We start from the raw sequence: 21,440 nt of genomic DNA, 5'->3' as shown, positions 1-21,440 counted from the left end.
TATCCAATAAATATGAAGTCTATTTTCCTAGAGGGAATGGACCTAGATAAACCTCCTCTTCAGAAAATCATAGATACTTGGCATTGTAACGATCTACCATCCATACCAAAGTCACAAGTTCAACACATTCCCAATGCCATCTTAAAATCCCATCATCAAAGCTTTTAGGATCCATTAGGCTCTAATTCCTTTCGTTCACAACTTGGGATTCATGCTCGCTATTTGATCCTCCTAAGATTCCCAAGTCAAATAGAAAGAGAGGATGAAAATAAAATTTTCAAAAACTACAATAGTTGGGTGAAAATCAAATCAATTATGGGTGAATATCATTAATAACCAAGGTATTTTCCTCAAATATATCAGAATCTATGTGAAGATGATATCTTGGATATAAAGGGACTAAATTGATGGAGGGCAACCTGAAACAAGGCTACCCACATGTATCAATGGTTAAGGCCCTTTTCTCAATCCCCGCAAAATAATTCATTACAATAGCCCAGCCTTGAATAATTAGTGTTATCAGAACTTTATAACACAACCCTTAACCTTACACAATCCTTAAGCTGCATATAAAACAAACCCCACTTTATAGCTATGGTAATGTTGGACTTACACATAAATCCTTCATATTTTGTGTTGTTTTTATTATATATCTTTTATAATAGAAATACACCATAAACATGCCTTTTCTGCTTTTAACGCGGGCTCTGCACAACTATCGAGGCATACTTTTATCGCAATCGCAATCTCCCGCAGTCCTCTTTAACACTTTCCTCCTCTGCTTCCGATATGCGATAAACACAATTAGACTTCAAGCTGCGTTTATAACTCTATTGTGTCTACCACAATGCATGTCATATCCATTTTCCGTCGATACAACACTGCTATGTTTTGCGATGTGATATTTTAAATCCCTGCCATTGATCCTCTTCACAAATCTAACGGTCCTCACTCTATCGCTTGATCGCAATCGGGCATCGATTGAGGTTGAGGTTATTCATGCCCCTGTTCTCCTCCAATGCGATATTTATCTCCGCCGTTAATCTTCTGCCATCAGATCAACAACGGGTGTCTTCTCTGAACAAACACATCTTTCCTGATAGCTCCCAACCGTAGATTTGCACTTAGTGGATCAGAAGGTCAACAAAGATTTCAGGAAAGACACAAGCACGAAGAATACCTACCTGAAATGAGTGTTTTTCTCTCTCCACCAAACTGCTACATGTTTTATGATAAGTGGAATCGGGTGAGATCCACTAAAAACCACTTACCATTCTTACTCTGCCCAAAATTCCACTTGTGATTTTAAATCCACCCTTCATCTTGATTTACGCCTGGACTTGTTCAAGTTTTCTGTGGTTTCGGGTTTTCTTCAGGGTTTCGGGTTCCTCAATGGCTCTGGCCTTCCACTATTATTTCTTTCAACTCTTCTCTCCTAAACTTAAACTCTGTGATCCTTTAATCACGAATGCTTCAAACATTTCTTTGGTTCTTCCTTCGAATGGATTCAACAATCCATCATCATCCTCTACCTCGTTTCTGTTCTTTCCTCTATGTGTATTCGCTCTCCTCTTTGTATTCGTCAAATTCACCTTCACACACACACACACATATATATATATTGTACAGAAACCCTGAATCGCATTAAATTCAACATTCAATCACTTGAAACACACATTTATACTAATTTGAATTAATCTTTGCATGTAACAAATAAAGAAAGGATTACATATTAATACTCTGTCTCTCTCTCTAGCTTAGTCTTCTAACATCAGTGGCCACTTTTACACTATGTCCATAGGCTTACAAATACATTCTAATATGGCTAAAAAAATAAGAACCCCTCTCTCTCCTTTACTTTCAATACATTGTTAGCAGTTTTTTTTTACAGTTGAGGAATTGTTCCTCAATTATTTTTCGGTTGCTCTATAGTTTCTTCAAACAGTTTTGAACTAATCCTAAGTTAATATGTTTTCCTAATTTAAGAACTAACAATGGCTCACTTAGCCTTAATTTTAAATGAAACAAAATAAATCAGAAACAAAAATATTTCCCAGTTGTCGCCTCTTCATTTGGATGCTCCTGCATCAGGCTCCCGACGTAAATTAAATTCATGGCTCCTATTCATGAAATCATCAATAGAGTACCTGACACTTTGAATCTGGTAGGCATCTAACCAAGAACTATCTTCAATAGGGTGACCCTTCCACTTGACTAGGTACTGCAAATATTCCTTCCTTCGAGTCCATCCAGCCACCTGGGTATCTAGGATCTGTTCGATCTCTAGAGGCTTTTCTAGGGGCATTTGTTTAATCCATGAATCATTCTCTTTCTGGGTGTCCCATGTTCATCTTTTTGAACTGTCTTCATCATCTGCCGCAATGTAGGGATATATATCTGCCACATTTAAAATGGGTGAAATTCCAATACCTGGGCGTAACTTCAATTCGTAATCATTCGTAGAAAACTTTCGAAGAATCCTGCAAGGCCCAATTTTTTTCCATTTCAACTTGTTGTATTCATCTTTAGGAAACCTCTCCTTGCATAGGTGTGCTAATAGCATATCTCCTACATTGAATTGTGCCTCCCGCCTTTACAAATATGCCTTCTGCTTGTACCTTTGGCTGTTGTTCTGTAATTTTAATTTCACTTGTTCATGAAGATTGTTGATTTCCTTTAAAAAATGTTCACCATCAACACTCCTGCATTCCAACTATCCCAAATCCCATAACCCATGTACTCCATGTGGGTGCATTTCGTATAGGATCTGGAAAGGACTACTTCCCATGCTTCCGTTAGGCGAATCGTTATAAGAAAATTCTGCTTGTGCAAGCACATGATCCCACTGTCGAGAATTTTCTCCAACCAAACTCCTCAATAAATTTCCCATACTTCGGTTCACCACTTCCGTTTGACCATCGGTCTCTGCATGATAGGCTGAATTGAATTTTAGTTTGGTGTCTATTTTCTTCCATAAGGTTCACCAAAAATATCCTTTAAATTTAACGTATCGATCTGAAATAATAGACTTTGGCAAGCCATGCAATCTGACTATCTCGATAAAGAACAAATGTGCTATATGTGTGGCATCATTGGTTTTCCTACATGGAATGAAATGTGCCATTTTGGTCAAACAATCCACCACCACCATGATGTAATCTAATCCTCATTGTGTCTTTGGCAAACCTAAGACAAATTCTAAACTGACTGAGTCCCATGGTCTGTTCGGAATGGGTAAGGGCGTATACAACCCTGTGTTTTGGCTATGTCCCTTTACAAGCTAACACACTTTGCATCTAGTTAGAAACCTTTTTACATCTCTGTGCATCTTTGAACAATAGTAAAAGTGGCTCAAATTATCCAAGGTCTTGTCTATGCCAAAATTCCTGGCTAAACCTCTATTATGATTTTTCTGGATTAAGTTCTCTCTCGTAGAACATTCCAGAATACACAACTACCCTCCTTTGAACAACAATCCTTCCTGCATATCATAGTCAAGCCATGAATTGTTATCTCTCAACAATGGATTTTAGCAAACTTCATAAGCTTCCTTAAAATCTACGTCTACCTCATACAAGTATTTAAGATGTTCAAATCCTAGTACTTGTATTATACTTTCTTGTAGGATCAAATTTCTTCTGCTTAACGCATCTGCCACTTTGTTGGCTTGACCACTGATGTGTTTCAACACAAACGTAAAACTCTACAAGTACTCCACCCACTTCACATGTTTATGGTTCAGCCTATGTTGTTGCATAATATACTACAACGCAAAATTGTCTAAAAATAAGACAAATTCATTGGCCAATAGATAATGTCTCCAATGCTTTACTGCTTGAACCACCGCATAAAATTCCTTGTCATAGGATGTGTATTTTTGCCTACTTTCATTTAGTTTCTCACTAAAAGAGTCCACTAGCTTGTCCTCCTGACAGAGTACTGCACCAATGGCTATCCCACTAGCATCACAACGAACTTGGAAAAGTTTGTTCAAGTATGGTAAACTCAATATTGGTTTTTCTGTAATTTTCCTTTTGAGCAGATGAAAACTCTTCTCTACCATTTCTATCCAATGGAAAGGCTAATTTGTTTTCTTAATGGTGTCCAGCATGGATACACAAATCCCACTGAAAACTCCGTACCTCAAGCAAACTTTGGGAGACAGCTAGCTAACTATGGCTACAACCTTTTCTGGATCCATTTTTAGTTCATTCTCAGAAATCACAAATCCTAAATAAATTAACTCTTTCTTGAAAAATAACATTTCTTCAAATTTATCAGTAATTTATTCTACTGCAATTTTTCCAATACATACCTCACATGTCCAAAATGTTCTTCCTTCGTCTTGTTGAATATAAGTATATCATCCAGATACACAATCACAAATTTTCCAATGAATTCCTTGAGCATCTCATTCATCAACCGCATGAACGTGATAGGGCAATTTCTCAATCGAAATGACATAACGAGCCCTTTGTACAAGCCTTCATTAGTCTTGAAAGTTGTCTTCCACTCGTCACCTTCTTGAATTCTGATTTGGTGGTAGCCACTTTTCAGGTCTATGTTTGAAAAGTACGTTGCTCCACTCAAACAATCCATCATATCATCCATCTGAGGTAATGGGAATCTATACCTGATAGTAATCTTGGTAATGGCATGGGAATCTGTGCACATTCTCCACTCACCTCCTTTCTTGGGAGCTAAAACAGTTGGCACAACACAAGGGCTTAAACTCTCTAGAATTAGTTCTTTGCCCAACAACTCCTACACCTACTTCCAGATTTCTTCATTATCCTTTGGACTCATCTGGTACGTAGCCTTGTTTGACAAACCAGCTCCTAGAATGAAATCAATATGGTGACTAATGCTCCTCTTCGGTGGTAATTTTTCCAGTAGATCATCTACCACAATATCACTAAATTCTTGCAGCAAGTTTTGTATCTCTTTAGGTAATTCAATGACTTCAGTATGGATCAATACTGGTTTTGGCCTTCGCACAACTGCATAATTCACCTCATCATCCTCCATTTGTCGCAAAAACTCCTTTCCACCTAACAATAGTGCCTTTGTTCCACTGGTTTCTTCATCATCCTCTTCCTTCATGGGCAATAGGGTATGCTTAATCCCATCTTCAACAAACTTGTAACAATTTTTTGCCCCACCATGGATGACCTTCCTATTATACTACCATGGTCTGCCTAACAGAATATGGCACACGTCCACAGGCATGATATCGCAAGTCACCTTTTCCTTGTATTTTCCAATATGAAACTCTACTTCACACTACTCATCGACTAGAAATTGGTGACCTTTCTGCAACCAAGACACCCTATATGGAGTTGGGTGCTTCAACTTCTTCAAACCCAATTTTTCCACCATTTCAGTAGCTACCAAATTATCATTACTTCCGCTATCTATAATCAATTTGCAGCATTTCCCATGCGACTTGCATACAGTCTGGAACAAACCTTTCCTCTATGTCTGATCATCTACTTCCTTAACTGATTCTAATAATACCTTGTTCAACACTAAGGCTTCCCTAGTTTCTGGTATATTCTTCACCTCCTGTGGCAGTGCCTCCGCTTCATCGGGCTGAGCAGCATATGATCCTCTTTGCCCAGTTTGTTCATTTACAGGACATTCAAAGGACCGGTGTCCCCACTTGGGACACTTGTAACACTGATAGGCATTTCCTCTGCCTCTTCCATTAACTCTTCCTTGCTAGTATGACCTTCCTCCTTTGGTGTTACCTTCCCTTTCACTCTGTCCTAAAGTCTTCAAACTACTACCCTATTCATTGTTGTTGGCATTCCTATCTTTGCCAAAGGTTTGTCCCCTACCTCTACCACAACCACATCCTCTTCTGGCATTCTATTTCCTAGTAATGTTTTCCTCCACCTTCAAAGCATTTTGATAAGCTTCCTCCATGGTCCTAGGGTAAAGAATACTAATTTCGTCTAGGATCTCCATCTGTAGACCATTGAAAAACCTCGTTGTTTTCTCAGGGGTATCTTCAACATAACCAGCTCTCAACTTAATTTTATAAAATTCTTCAGTGTATTCCTTCACGGTCATCATTCTCTGCTTCAGATTCTGTACCTATCTATAAACGACAATTTGGTAATCTTTAGGCAGAAACTTTCTCTTCATTTTCGAAACCATCCTGTCCCATTTTTTAATCAAGGGTTTGTTTAATCTCCTCCTTTCTGCCTGTACACTATCCCACCACAATGTTGCATGTCCCTTCAGTTTGGTGACAAAAAACCTGACCCTCTTGTGTTTGCTAATTTATTCATGTTCAAAATATTTATCTAATTCACTTATCCAGTCTAACAAGGTCTCTGTGGACAAACTCTCATCATAATTAGAGAGCTTCGGTCTTGGATTGCTACTAGCCAACAAAACTGAACTCAATAGCTTAATTTTAGGTCCTTTTTCATTTGACCCATCTGTCATGGCTATGCTTTCCTCCTCACTGTCATCCTTGTCTTCCGGATCTCTATGCCTTGCTGCTTCCACTGCTTCCAAATGCGCAGTTAAATTTCTAATCTCTTCTCATAACTCTTCATCTGCTATTCTTCTAATGTCTCTTCCTTGACCCCTTCATCCTACCTCCATATTTACTAAGAGAAAGGAACAACTGACTCTGATACCAAAATGACGCAGGGAACCTGAAATAGGGCTACCCGCGTGTATCAATTGTTAAGGCCCTTTTCTTAATCCCCGCAGAAAAATTCATTACAATAGCCTAGCCTTGAATAATTAGTGTTATCGAAACTTTACAACACAACCCTTAACCTTACGCAATCCTTAAGCCGCATATAAAACTAACCCCACTTTATAGCTATGGTAATGTTGGACTTATGCATAAATCCTTCATATTTTGTGTTGTATTTATTATATATCTTTTATAATAGAAATATGCCACAAACATGCCTTTTCTGCTTTTAACACGTGCTCTGCATAACTATCGAGGCATACTTTTATCGCAATCGTAATCTCCAGCGGTCCTCTTTAACACTTTCCTCCTCCACTTCCGATATGCGATAAACACAATCAGACTTCAAGCCATATATGCTGCGTTTATAACTCTATTGGGTCCACCACAATGCATGTTGTATCCCTTTTCCACCGATACAACACTGCTATGTTTTGCGATGCGATATTTTAAATCCCCGCTGTTGATCCTCTTCACAGATCTAATGGTCCTCGCTCTATCGCTTGATCGCAATCGGGCATCGATTGAGGTCGGGGTTATTCATGCCTCTGTTCTCCTCCAATGTGATATTTATCTCTGCTGTTAATCTTCCGCCATCAGATCAATGACTGGTGTCTTCTCCGAACAAACACATCTTGCCCGATAGCTCCCCCACCATAGATCTACACTTAGTGGGTCAAATGGTCTACAAATATTTCGAGCGAGACAGAAGCACAGAGATTACCCACCTGAAATGAGTATTTTTCTCTCTCCACTCGACTTGTACGTGTCAAACGATAAGTGGAATTGGGTGAGCTCCACTAAAAACAACTTACCATTTTTACTTTGCTCGAAATTCTACTTCTAATTTTAAATCCACCCTTCGTATTGATTTACGCTCAGACTTGTTCAAGTTTTTTGTGGTTTTGGGTTTTCTTCGGTGTTTCAGGTTCCTCAATGGTTCTGGACTTCCACTATTTCGTCATGTAACTCTTTTCTCCTGAACTTAAACTTTGTGATCCTTTAATCACGAATGCTTCAAACATTTCTTTGGTTCTTCCTTTGAATGGAATCAATGATTCATCATGATTCTCTTCCTCATTTCCATTCATTCCTCTCTGTGTATTCGCTCTCCTCTTTGTATTTCTCTCTGTGTATTCGCTCTCCTCTTTGTATTTCGGTTTCTCAACAGCTCCTTCAAACAATTCTGAACTAATCCTAACTTAATCTATTTGCCTAATTTAAGAACTAACAATGGTTGAGTCAGCCTTAATTTTAAATGAAACAAAATAAAACAGAAACAAAAATATTTCCTAGCTATCCTCTCGTCATTCGGATGCTCCTCCATCATAAGTTTTTTGGGGAAACAATAAATCCTCAAAGAAAAATTCAAGAAATATCATCCCATGATTGTAATGTTAGAAGAAACTAGACACCTTGGAAAAAATATCATTGAACTAGCCCCAAAATTTCGGAAAGGGTTTCAATCCATTACTTTGGATTCAACAGGTCATGAAAGGTGTTTGGCTATTGTATGAAACAAACATGAAATTCAATTGTCAGACATCGTTTTATCTCCCTACATTCTTGCAATGAGATTCCATCCACATTCCATCTAATTGGAATCTTTGAAGAAGGTTTTATCTCCAATGTATATGACCATCATTTGGTAAGTGGAAAGCAATGATTATGCCAAAATTTGTGTAAACTTTATCACTTTCTCAATGATTCATTATAAATATTTATAGATTATTTCAACCTAGACAAATTCTTAAAAGATGAAAATGAAGGTTTCAATCAATTGGATGTTGAATCATCCCTCCTTAGGAAAATCATTCAAGACATGGACCCTATGGATGTAGAGAATCTTAATAGTACCTTTGGTCGAAGGAATAAAATAGGAGGGGACAAAAAAATAACCTCAAGGATGGATATATTCATTCTTTTGGAATTATTGGTAAGCGGAAATTATTTTTATGCATTTATCCTCCTATGAAGTTCATACCATTATTTGATCTTCCTAGAGATATGTATCCATATTGGACCAAGGATCAAACTATTCAGATTTGAAAATTTTTGGCTCTCAAATCTCTACCTTTGACTGAAATCAAAAGGTTGGTTGGAGGAAATAAGAACTATAACAAGCTATACTATGTTTAGGTTCGAAGAGAAACATAATTTCCCAAAGAGAAAAATAAAAATGTGGAACTAAGAAGAGTTTAGTGACATTATACAAGAAAATAAAATCCTAGAAAGGAAAATGGAACACCTTCAACAATGCATAATCATGGAAGGGAGATCGGATGGATTGGCTAAATAGGAAGTGTCTCTCCTAATAAACTTATAAGGGATATGTAAATCTGAGGAGATAATTTGGAGAACAAGTCCAAACTCTGATTCCTTAAACTGGTGAAGAAGAATTCCAAATTCTTCCACAACTCCATGATACAACATCATCATAGAAATCATATCTTATCCCTCCAATTGACATTTGGATACAAATTAGAGGTGAAAAAAAATATTGAGCAAGAAATATTTTAATTTTAATCAAATATTCTTACAGGTCATCAACTGTAATGCATGGGGGTGATAAGGAAAATCACTCAGCATATCCCTAGACTAGTCAACCAAGAATAAAAAGGTGCACTCCTAAGACCCATCTTTCTTGAGGAGTTGTATAAGGAAGCTAAAGGAATGCCAAAAATTAAAGCTCCTAGTCTTTATGGATTAACCTAGTATATATATGAAGCATGTTGGCCTTTTCTTAGTATGGAAACCAATCCTTTAGTTGAGGAATCTAGATTCTCATCTTCCATTCTCTTAGGTCTCAATGCTAGTTTTTTGTTGCTATCCCCCAAATTATACAAAATGGATGATCCTCGTATCTTTCAACCTATTTCTCTTTGTAATGTGACTTATGAATAAGTCGTCTAAAAATTTATAGGCAATACTCTTAAGCATATCCTTTGTTCTCTTATTTTCACTTAGTAGACTAGTAATCTGGAGGACCATCAGATTCTAGATGAAATTCTAGTTTCTCATTGTTACACAGTAATTTTTCACCATCCCTGTTACTCCTCTTGTCGTACTTTGGAGGACTCGTCCTGGGAGTTATAAGAAGTGACAAAGTCTAAAAACACTTGCATTATGTTCCCCTAAGTATGTACTTCATGTTCCCTGAAGACACCTTCTACAGATTATTCCTGAAAAGTGCTCTTTTTCCATTGGCGCAGGTCCACAATATCTTACCCGCGCCAATCATGGAAATCCTCAAAAGAGGGCGCGACCATTGGCGCTCTGTCTTAGAGCAACAGTCGCGCCAACCAAGTTTGGTCATGCTTTTTTCCTTAACGCACGCCCAACTGTTGTTTCCTTCATTACATGGAGCTTTTGAGGATAAAAAATCAGTCTTATGTCGAGTTCTATCCTATCTCCATCTTTAATGGCTTTTGGGGGATAATGTTAATCCACAATAGGTGTCCTGGTTCATCGTTTCCTCCTCCCTTCTTCATCTATATAAGCTTGTCCTTATGCATTTGTCAAGCTAGTCAAGATTCATTAGTCATGGAGTGCTAGATGTTGAGTTCTTGAGTTCTTGGAGGAATGCTAGTTGTGATTATTATGAGTGATAATGAATGCTAGAGAGGTTATGCTACCGGAGAGGAGAGACATTGCAAGACACATATAGTTGCTCGCCCAGCCAGGAGAGGTTCAACGTCAGAACCTTGGTTGTAACTTTTCGTGTTTATTATTAATTAATGAGCGACTGCTATTATAGTTCCAATCTCATTGTCTATTATGGTGATGTGTTGATTTATTTCCTTTCTGACTGAAATATAGTTGTGCCTTGGTAGATTTTATGTTGGTATCTGTCTCTTCCTTTGCATGTGCAGGTGTCCGTTTATGATCTGCTGGAGCGAGGGAGCGGGAATATCAACTCTGCTGGAGCGAGGGAGCGGGAATATCAACTCTGCTTCAACCATAGCGTTGGATTCCAGGTTGGTCTTCTTAATTCACCTTTAATGCATAACTAGGAACTTGCGTGGCAGCGTGGTTTGATTGTGGCTAGTTCTGTTTTAGGCTAGTGGGATCGCCTCTGTCCGCAGAGGGGATTTACCTACCCAACAATTTGGCGACTCCGCTGGGGAGAAGCTAGTTTGTCTTGCATGTTAATTTTCTCTTGCTTCCTTGAGTGCATGAGCTTCCTGGGTCAGTTTTGAGTTTATTCTTTACTGTTTGATCCATCTGAGCACTGTCAACCCGACCTGAGGTCGTGTTATTTATTTTTCTAGCCGGCAAGCTTCATTGGCGCGGTTATTACTCTGACAGTCGCGCCAGTTGGCGCATGTTGCTCAAAGGCAACTCGCGCCAATCCTTTGGTAGCGCAAGTTGCAGGCTGACAGTCACGCTAGCCCTGTAAATCTTTCCTGTGTGTGGGTGGAAAGCTCTTTCAGCCTCTTTTTATACCTCTTACAGCCTCTGGAAGTGTGTTGAACCTCTGTTTGACTGGTTTTAGCCTTTATCCTTCAGTTTTTTGCTTATTTCTATTGATTTTCGTCTCAGCCCTAGAACATCTAGTGACTTTGCATGTCTAGCCTTCTGTGGGAAGTTTCGCTCTCTTGATTATCCAGTCAACTTGTTGGTTGTGTTCTGCACCTATCCAGTGATTTGTTAAAGCTTGATCTTCTATACTTTGAGTGATTCACTTCTAGCCTCTTTGAATTGACTTCATTTGAACTTAGATTACATGGTTCATTGAAAGTCTTTGTGTTTTTCCTTGCTTGCATAGTTCATTTTTGTGTTTCAGAATTGGTTCTATTTCATTGAGTGAACTTGGATTGTGCATATCTCTTAATATTTGTTTAAATGCATCATGCCATCTTAAAGGAAAGAAAAACAAAATATCTTTTGCATCATATTAGTTAGCATTTATTGTTATTTGTTGCTATTAAAAAGAAAAAGAAAAAATTTCATTTCTTGTTATTAGCTGCATTAGGATCTTTGTTGTTTGTTGAGTGATCATTTCGTTTGTGTAAAGACCTCAACCCTCCTGTAGATAGAATTCATCGAATCAAATGATATAGTTTTGGCATATAGTTTGCATTTAAGAAGTTTTTGAGATATCACATACGGTAGGACCAAAAAATTGAAACATAATCGAAGATAAACTTTAAAATAAACTCAATGAACATAACAACGCATTGGAACATAACGCAAATACTCTAGAGGTCTAGGTTAGAGACGTGTTCCAACGTCTTTAAACCTGGTAGTTTATCATCGAGTGGTTGGGTGATTCCTCCACGGTGAAACGATAGGTGCCAATACGGACTGAGCTCCCACGTACCGTCGCGTATATACGGGAGACCCCTATAGGAATAAAGCCTTTATCCATAGGAAGCCATGTCAGCCGCCCTACGATTCGCAATGCAGTGAACACAACATTCATGAAGATCGACCACCCGTACCCTAAAAAGTATTCTGTGGTTTTGCGAAAAGTTTGGCACACCCTCTACCTAGAATTCCAGAGTAGTCACTTTTGATCCTTTTCGGACTCCCTAAAAGAAAAGGTGCCTGTGAGCATCTTGTCACTTCGTGCTCATTAAATATTCGAAGGAGACTAGAGTCATCTTTTATCCTTTTCTCGACTCTTAAAAAATGAAAAGGTTAAGTTCAGTGTCTTAAAATTTATTGGCCACGATAACATCTACCCAATTAGATTTTGTTCGCGTTAACTTGAGTAGGATTATTTCTCATTCAATGGCAGCCTTCCGGGCGCCCACCGGCCAAGGTGTTCCTCCTGATGGGAACCCTCGTCCATTTCCTTCTGTTGGAAATGTCGGTGTTCAGTATATCGCAACATTGTCTTTGCCTGGGTTGACCATTGGTTTACCCGTATGGTTGTTTTCAAACTCGGTGGTCTCGAGTGTGATAACTCCTGTTCCGCCACCACCTCCTCCACCCGAACAACACCATGTTGAGGTGGACCCCTTCCCTTCTTCGCCCATTGTTGCGTCCTCATCTTCTACTTCGCCTGGTGAACCCTTGGATTTCAGTAACCAGGTGGCTAAGAAGATGAAGAAGAAGACCAAAAAGAAGAAGTCTCCTAAGGGAAAGGTCGCATCTACCACGAAAATGTCTGAAGTGGAACCACCTTCTGCTCCTCCGCGGAAGGCTAAGTCTCCTTGTCGATTATGCAAGGAGGACCATTTTCTTTCTGATTGTCCTGGTATTCCCAGGATCCTAGATATATGGTCCCGTGATCCGACTCACCCCTTGTCATCGCAGATCGACGATACCTTACTAGCTGGTAAGAGAAAAGGGAAGGTTTGTTTCCCTTGTCGACTTTGTGAAGGTAATCATCTCCTTCGCCTTTGTCCACTTATGGATGAAGCCTCCCGTCTTTTGGAAAGTTTGTCAGCTCCCTTACCCCAGCTACCCGCTGGATATCAGCGTCTTTTTGCAACTGCAGATCATCTCTCCACTAACCAAGTGATCAAGCATGATTCCTCTTTGGTCCAGCCTTCTCTTCCTAAACCTAGCTGTGCTCCACCCGTTCCAGACCAGTCCCTGGTCGGAACGAGTGTCGATCTACATTCATCAACTACGCACCACTTTATCATCAAGGATGAACCACCCGAGTCTAAACCAAACGAAAGTCCAAAGTTCCAGATTACAGTTGACCCGGTCTTTCAAAAGGTCCAGCTTACAAGTGACCCGGTTTTGCCGCCCGAAGTTCCATCCTTAGATGATCTTACATCTGAATCCAAACCAGACAAAAGTCAAAAGGTCCAGCTTACAAGTGACCCGGTTTTGCCTTCAGAAGTTCCCTCCTCAGATGATGTTATCACTGCAAGAAATGTCTCCACCCCCAGTCCTTCTTCCCGATGAGCGCAAGTAATTCAGAAGGATGTAACTAGAACCCAGGGGGCATGCATCCTGGTCTGCTTCGGGCAGAGAAAACTTTGGGTATAGAGTAGGTTTCCGCGGGAGAATATGACTAGTCCGTACCCCGTCCGTGATTGGAAGAGGGGTTGTTCTAGAATAAGATTCTTTTGTCAAAGTTATGTGTTTGACGGAACAGGGTCACTCACCTTTGTTTATCTCGGTAAACATCGCCAAAGAAGTGTGCTGTTTGCAACAGAACAATCTTTGGGTAACCTGTAAGAGGTAGTGCCTTTCCTGATAAAACAGATGTTTTGTCAGCTCGAATAAAAGGCAACCCTTCCTGATAAAACAAATGTTTTGTCAGCTCGAATAGAGGGAGACCTCGAAACTCTATTTTATGCCTGGGGGCATGCAAACCTTTTTGAGTGCAAGCAAGGGGCGGCTATTTTTTTTTTATTTTTTTTTAGGTCCTCCCTTTAAACCTGTAGGTCTAACCCTTTAAACTCGTAGGATTGGTCGTTTCCGAACTTGCATAAAGAAAGGATTCGGGGCATCGCTTTGTAAGGAGCAAGCTCCATAAAAATGGAATCTTATGTGAGACATTCTTATCATATGACTGGAGATTCGAGCAGTTTTAGCACACAGTTCATGCTCGTTAAAAAATAAACGCAAGATTCGAGTAGTTTTAGCATACAGTTCATGCTCGTTAAAAAATAAACATAAGATCGAGGATAGTTTTGCCAATGTATCAACCTCGTTAAAATAATGAAACGACTTGTGTCCGAGGATAGTTTTGATCTTGTGGCGACCTCGTTAAAGAATGAAACAAGGGTTATGAGGATAGTTCTTTTACAGCGTCAACCTCATTAAAAAATGAAACAACTCCCTTTCCAAATCGAGTCTTTTGATTAAGATCTCGTAAAATCCAAGTCGAGTCTTTCCTAGATCTCGAGAGTGAACCTTCATTCCATCCACTTTGTTGAATGCAATGAAGCTTGGGGGGCATGTACCTCGATTTGCATTAGTATAACAAGGGGGCATGCAAATTTATAGCAAGCATAGTTTTTCGTTTCAAGCTTGTGTAAACATGAAACCGAATTCAAGCAGAGTTCTCCATGGTTCAAGCTTGTGAAAAAATGAACCCATACCTGATTTACATCTTGTGATTGCCTTTTATCTGCTAGATGAGCCTTGGTTGTTTCATTCCATCGCCACCATCTCTTTGGCCGATCATATGCTTTCACCTGATTGTTTATCCTTTCCTGAGGAACTGCAGCGATGAGTGGTTTTATTAGCCAGCCTCTTAACCTTCACATGTTTCGAGCGAGTTCCACCATTACCGGAACCAGTTGCTACCTTTTATACCACTCGTTCCTTCAGGACGAGTCGCCTTTACGCTCTTTTCTGACTTGTAAAATATGAAAAGATTGCCGAGTATTTTTCCTTTTTGACTCGTTAAAGAAAATAAAAATGGAGGTCTGCTTTCAGCTCTTTTCTGACCATTTAAAGAGGAAAAGATGGCCGAGTCGCTCCTCTTGACTCGTTAAATGTTAATAAGGGGCGGTCGTTTTAAGTTCTTTTTGTCGACCGTTAAAACATAAAAAGATTACCGGGTTTTTGTCGTTTCAAACTCGTTAATGGTTACGAAACGACGTGGTTTTGACTGCTTTTTTACTTTTTCAGGTCGAAATCACTAATTATGAAAAGTACTCCTCGATCGTAATGGTCGGACGGTTCTTTCGGGTATTATTTTATACTTTTTCCGGCCCGAGAGACATAACTTTACGAAAAAGGACATCCCTGGAGTTTCCTTTTCTGCTGTCTTTTCAAACTCTCTAAACATGAAAAGATGCCGAGTTCTTCCTTTGTCAGACTCGTTAAAACTTAATGACATCGGATTTTGTCACACCACAAGCATATGCTATCCCCATCAAGCTTGTTAAAAATAACTGGGGTACTCGCCAGAAATGGCGGGGGGGAAAGAAAATTTTTGAACCATAATTATTACCGTGATGGCAGTATGTCGCTCTTGAACATGGCACTTTTCTGCTTTCGTGTCCAGGGTGGGGATATCTCATCTCATATCTTTCACTTGCTTCTATGGACTTGGGTACCTTATTTGACCTCTCATCCACTCATTGCCTCGTCATCATGACCTTTGATACATTGATGTCAAATACTGCCGATTCCATTAATGTGCCGCCGATATGTTCAAGAGAAGTTGACCTCTGCAAAGAAACAACCTCCCTCTGATAGTTCGCACAATCTTGATTCACAACATTATCTCTCTGTCTCATGTCGATGATGTGGGAAACATTATGGCCCACCTTCGATCAAGGTCACTTCCTGTCAAATTCAACTCATTATCCAGGAAGTTGATCTAGAGACTCCTTTCCGGTGCCTTGGAGCCTACATGCCTCAATGGCAGGTTCTTCGTGTTCGACGTGAGGTTTTCATCATTGGCCTCCGATCGAATGATTCTACGGGTGTTCGACTTCAGATCATTGATTCACACGCCGTAGATTGTACCTATAGTACCTTGAGGGCCATTGTCATTATTGGTGGTACCTCTCGCGTCTGTTAACAGTTTCCTCTATTGACTGGTAATCAGACGATGTTCATGCATGTTTGACTTCAGCTCATATATTCACATGCTTGAACTTGTACTCTTGTTCGGGTCGAGATGGAGCGCAAGACCCTGGACTGTGTCTGTTGTAATCCAGGTGTGATTCTTGATACTTGACTCATTCACTGGATGGCTGCGCCCATACCTGAGTCAATTCATTGATCCTAACCAGATGGCTGCGTCCATACTATCGATCTAGATTATTTATGTACTCTCTTATGGATGGCTGCGACCATACCTAGTACATCATGTAATTGAACTATCAGTCATGTCTCTTAACACAGATCCTCGGCGGCAGCAACTATATGTGTTCTTGTTTGTTCTTGTAAAGCATTTCACCCCTCTCCACCTCTCGGACCTCATGCTTTAGGGGGCATCTGTTACACAGTAATTTGTCACCATCCCTGTTACTCCTCTTGTCGTACTTTGGAGGACTCGTCCCGAGAGTTATAAGAAGTGACAAAGTCTAAAAACACTTGCATTATGTTCCCCTCAGTATGTACTTCATGTTCCCTGAAGACACCTTCTACAGATTATCCCTGAAAAGTGCTCTTTTTCCATTGGCGCAGGTCCACAATATCTTACCCACGCCAATCATGGAAATCCTCAAAAGAGGGCGCGACCATTGGCGCTCTGTCTTAGAGCAACAGTCGCACCAACCAAGTTTGGTCATGCTTTTTGCCTTAACGCACGCCCGACTATTGTTTCCTTCATTACATGGAGCTTTTTGAGGATAAAAAATCAGTCTTATGTCAAGTTCTATCCTATCTCCATCTTTAATGGCTTTTGGGGGATAATGTTAATCCACAATAGGTGTCCCGGTTCATCGTATCCTCCTCCCTTCTTCATCTATATAAGCTTGTCCTTATGCATTTGACAAGCTAGTCAAGAGTCATTAGTCATGGAGTGCTAGATGTTGAGTTCTTGAGTTCTTGGAGGAATGCTAGTTGTGATTATTATGAGTGATAATGAATGCTAGAGAGGTTATGCTGCCGCAGAGGAGAGACATTGCAAGACACATATAGTTGCTCACCCAGCCAGGAGAGGTTCAACGTCGGAACCTTGGTTGTAACTTTTCCTGTTTATTATTAATTAATGAGCGACTGCTATTATAGTTCCAATCTCATTTTCTATTATGGTGATGTGTTGATTTATTTCCTTTCTAACTGAAATATAGTTGTGCCTTGGTAGATTTTATGTTGGTATCTGTCTCTTCCTTTGCATGTGCAGGTGTCTGTTCATGATCTACTGGAGCGAGGGAGCGGGAATATCAACTCTGCTTCAACCATAGCGTTGGATTCCAGGTTGGTCTTCTTAATTCACCTTTAATGCATAACTAGGAACTTGCGTGGCAGCGTGGTTTGATTGTGGCTAGTTCTGTTTTAGGCTAGTGGGATCGCCTCTGTCCGCAGAGGGGATTTACCTACCCAACACTCATGAAGTCATCCTTTTGTTGCATCAAACCAAAAAGAAAAGTATGCTCATTAAACATGCCCTTTCTAAATATTTTGACAAAGTAAAATGGGGCCACACTTATCACTCTCTCCCTTTTTCTTTTCTTTTCTTAGAATGATGGTCTAAATGTGTTGTCTTTTTTTCTTTCCTTTTATTTCTTATCCATTCTTATCAATAGTTCACTATCCTCCACTTCCAACCCATCGAGAGACATTCGTCAAGGGGTCCCATTATCTCCCATCTTGCATATTCCAGCATTTTTCCACCTTGATTGTGCCCACAAAGTTGTGGTTGTTAAAGTATCCATTAAAGATATTGACATATTTGGGAGGAACCTTGATATTTCACATCAAAAATTTTTTTATGACACCATGATAATGGGCTTTACTACCATAAGAGTAGAAAAATATTTCTCTTAAGTCTGAGATTACGTCATTATATCCTTGGTATCTCCTTAAATTACTCCAAACCATAGGCTTTATTTGTTACCACATTATCTTTAGTTCAATCTCATCTTTTTTTCCTCTTAGGGTTCCAAATATACTCTCTTCCTTTGAAATATCTTGCCAAAGCTAGTGGAAAACCTGCTAAAGGTTAAACATTTGACTCCTCTTTTACAAAAAAAATATTAACAAACTAGATAGTTGGACCTTATATTTGTAGCCCCTTGCAATCTATCCCTTCTCTTATCTTGTTGCTACTAAATTATTCTTCCTTCCCACTACCTTCCTAATGCAATCATTCCTCTAGGGTTCGAAGGAAACAGATGAAGTGGGTCTTAGTGGTTTGGGACAAGATTTGCATCTCAAAGTACAATCGTGATCTGATGTTGAGAGAACTCACTATCCTTAAAAACATTCTAGGGGAAAAACTCTAGTGATGATGGATCTAAGTAGGAGATGAAGTATGGTTTCAAATTAATACCCAAAAATATTGTCACAATCTCATTTTGGAATATAAAATTGAGTGTTAGAATGAGTCAAGAACCCTTCTTTGTAATTTAGACAAAAATAACAAAGCCATCATTCAGGAACATAGTTTTTAAGAAATATGTAATGGCCATTTGACTCTTTTATTGGAGTACTTTTGTAATCAACTCCAAAAAATATATAATCTATAGCATCTAGAACACATCAAAATGATGACATAAGCCCAAGGTAAACACACCATTTTTTATTATTAACAAAATAAATCTCACCCCTCATAAATTGTGATTTGGTTAGTTATTGATCATTTCCCTCCCACCTGAAATCCATAGGATTGGAATGATTTTTAGCCATCCTTATAAAAGATGCATATAATCACCTCCACTAAGAAAAAAACATAGATGGGGTCACATTCCTATATGTTATTTTATAATAAAGGAAGCATATTACATGGAAATTAGGCGTAATACTCTCCCTCATCCAATATTTTGAAGAATATTTTGGGTCAAAGATTTTGGTTGAAGGTCTTCATTTTCCTTTGGATTCTTAATCAGAGAAAAATACTAACGTGGGAAAAAATAAGTGAAAACGATATGAAATCCACATTTCACCTTTACAGATCTAGTTAAGAAGATGTGGAACACATCTCCAATTCCTATCCCTTGTCTTCTCTAATATAGAATCAAAATTTAGGTCTATTCAATCGTTTTTGTAGGATCTTGCATAATTTGTTTCTCACCATCGAATATTCATATCTTACTTCTTTCAATTTTCCAATTCTTAATCAATATCGCCATATTCTCCCAAGGTTTTTACTTTGGAAAAAATGAAAGGACCATAACACATGTAGTTTTATTGACAAATCTTCAACTATATCCATGGCCTAGGAAATAACTTATCAGAAGCATAAGGGAAAGCATCATTCTTCATCAGTAGTCAATAGAGCAAAGGAAAGCTTCATCAAAGGAGTTCATAATGCTTTAAGTGCTTCTTCTCCAACCTTCCTCTTTGGTTGCATCTCACACCCCTTCCTATAATCTTGTTTCCTCACCCAATTCTTGATCTCCCCTTACTCCTAGTTTCCTTAAGCATAACCTTGTTGGAGCCTCTAAAAGTATTTCAAGTCCTCCTATATGTGATCGAATATCTAGGTATTATCAGGGAAAAATTATCTCTCTTTATTATATATCCGTGTGCGTTAACTCCAACAATGAAATAGAATTATAAGCCCTATAGAAAGGTCTCGATTTAGTTAGGAGCTGAACCTTCTCTAACATATTCATTGAGGGGAGCTCTTAACTATTACCCTCCTCCTTAAAATTACTCATCAATGTCTTTTATATATGAAATATATCTCTAGTATGGAGATTCGACATCTTATTAGTAAGGAGTGTTGGATATATTCACTCCATTTTGGTCCATTTTTCTTCCCATATTATAAGAAAAGGAAATAGAAATGAAAATCTCATAGCTAATAAGGGCTTCTTGGAATCTGAAGATATTATTTAGTTCTTCTCAAATGATATGCCATCATTCACCTTGTTTTCCACTCTGTGTTAATGACCCCATAGCAGTACAACCCTTTTTCCAAATTTATGTAACACCATCATTTATGTAACAACCTAGGTAAGAATAGAAATTTGGTGATGATTTCTATCCTAGGAGGTTTTTTGTCTCACTAATTCATCTATGTCTCTAGACACAAATGATCAACAAATTTTTTCCCTCCTACATCACCCCAAAGCTAGGGTGGATTTTGTCATCAAGATATTAAGTGATTCGTAGAGTTTTTTATCGAGTCCTTGTAAAATTAATTTGGGAATATTCCTAGCTAGTTGGCTAGATTATTTGATTTCCAAGTACTTGGTCTACTAGATCATATCTTGAGTCGCAAAATTAGGTAGATATTTGAGGGTCTATAATGAATGGTTGTTCCCCCTTCATGTATAAAATTGCAATATCTTCATGTAAAAAATATTTAGTGCATGGTACCTCATAATTAGACACCATGGCTAAATATCAGAAGGTTGGAAAAGTTATTAATCCCCTCATCAGTCAATTAATTAAATTATTTAGCAAAATCAAATTAAAATCCTAAGCAAAAAAATTAATTAATTTTTTGTCCTAGGTAAAATTAAATTCTCCAAAGGTAAAATTCATGGGTTTTAAAGAAATTAAATTTTGGAGGTCCCTATCTAAGGGAATATTGAAGAAATCACGAAATTTTGTACCCTTCAGCCTTGGTGGATAGGTCAAAGTCAAAATTTTGAGGAAGTTAACTCAAAATAATTAATTTTGAGTTAATTAAAAATCAATTAAATGAAAAATTCGATTTTTCCTCAAAAAATAAATAATTTTGACAGTGATGATTATAGGTTAATTAAATCTTTATGGACGGTCAAGATTAATTTGATAGAGATCAATCCAGATAGCGGTTGGAGAATTTATCTACATATTAGAGGTTGGTGTTAGTCTATTCTATCTAGTCTTTGAATCGTATACTAAGGTTTCGAAGATCTCTTGTAGTATTTCTAGAATATAATGCAAAAGTCTTTGGGTTTCAATTGATGGTGCTGTTCCTCTTCTTGAATTTATAGTAATATTGTTTTCAATTTTTCTGCTAAATATTATTAGAAAATTTTCAATCGATATCTCTCATGAAATAATCTTTTCACATGTATCTTGTTCAGTTTATTAGATCTAGGGTAATAATTTTAATTTCATTGAATTAGAAGGTATCTCTAGTTCCTGGAAATTATATTTTTATTTTATTTATGTACTTGATGTGAAAGTTGGATCTAATGTTTGCAGAAGATCATTCAAATTTTAATTGAGCATTTGGGGATAGTCG

Source organism: Pinus tabuliformis, chromosome X (genome assembly GCF_031772625.1).
Source record: "Pinus tabuliformis cultivar Carrire ecotype Pingquan chromosome X, CPIR1, whole genome shotgun sequence".
Lineage (NCBI taxonomy): Eukaryota > Viridiplantae > Streptophyta > Pinopsida > Pinales > Pinaceae > Pinus > Pinus tabuliformis.
Note: the sequence above shows the minus strand (reverse complement) of the source record.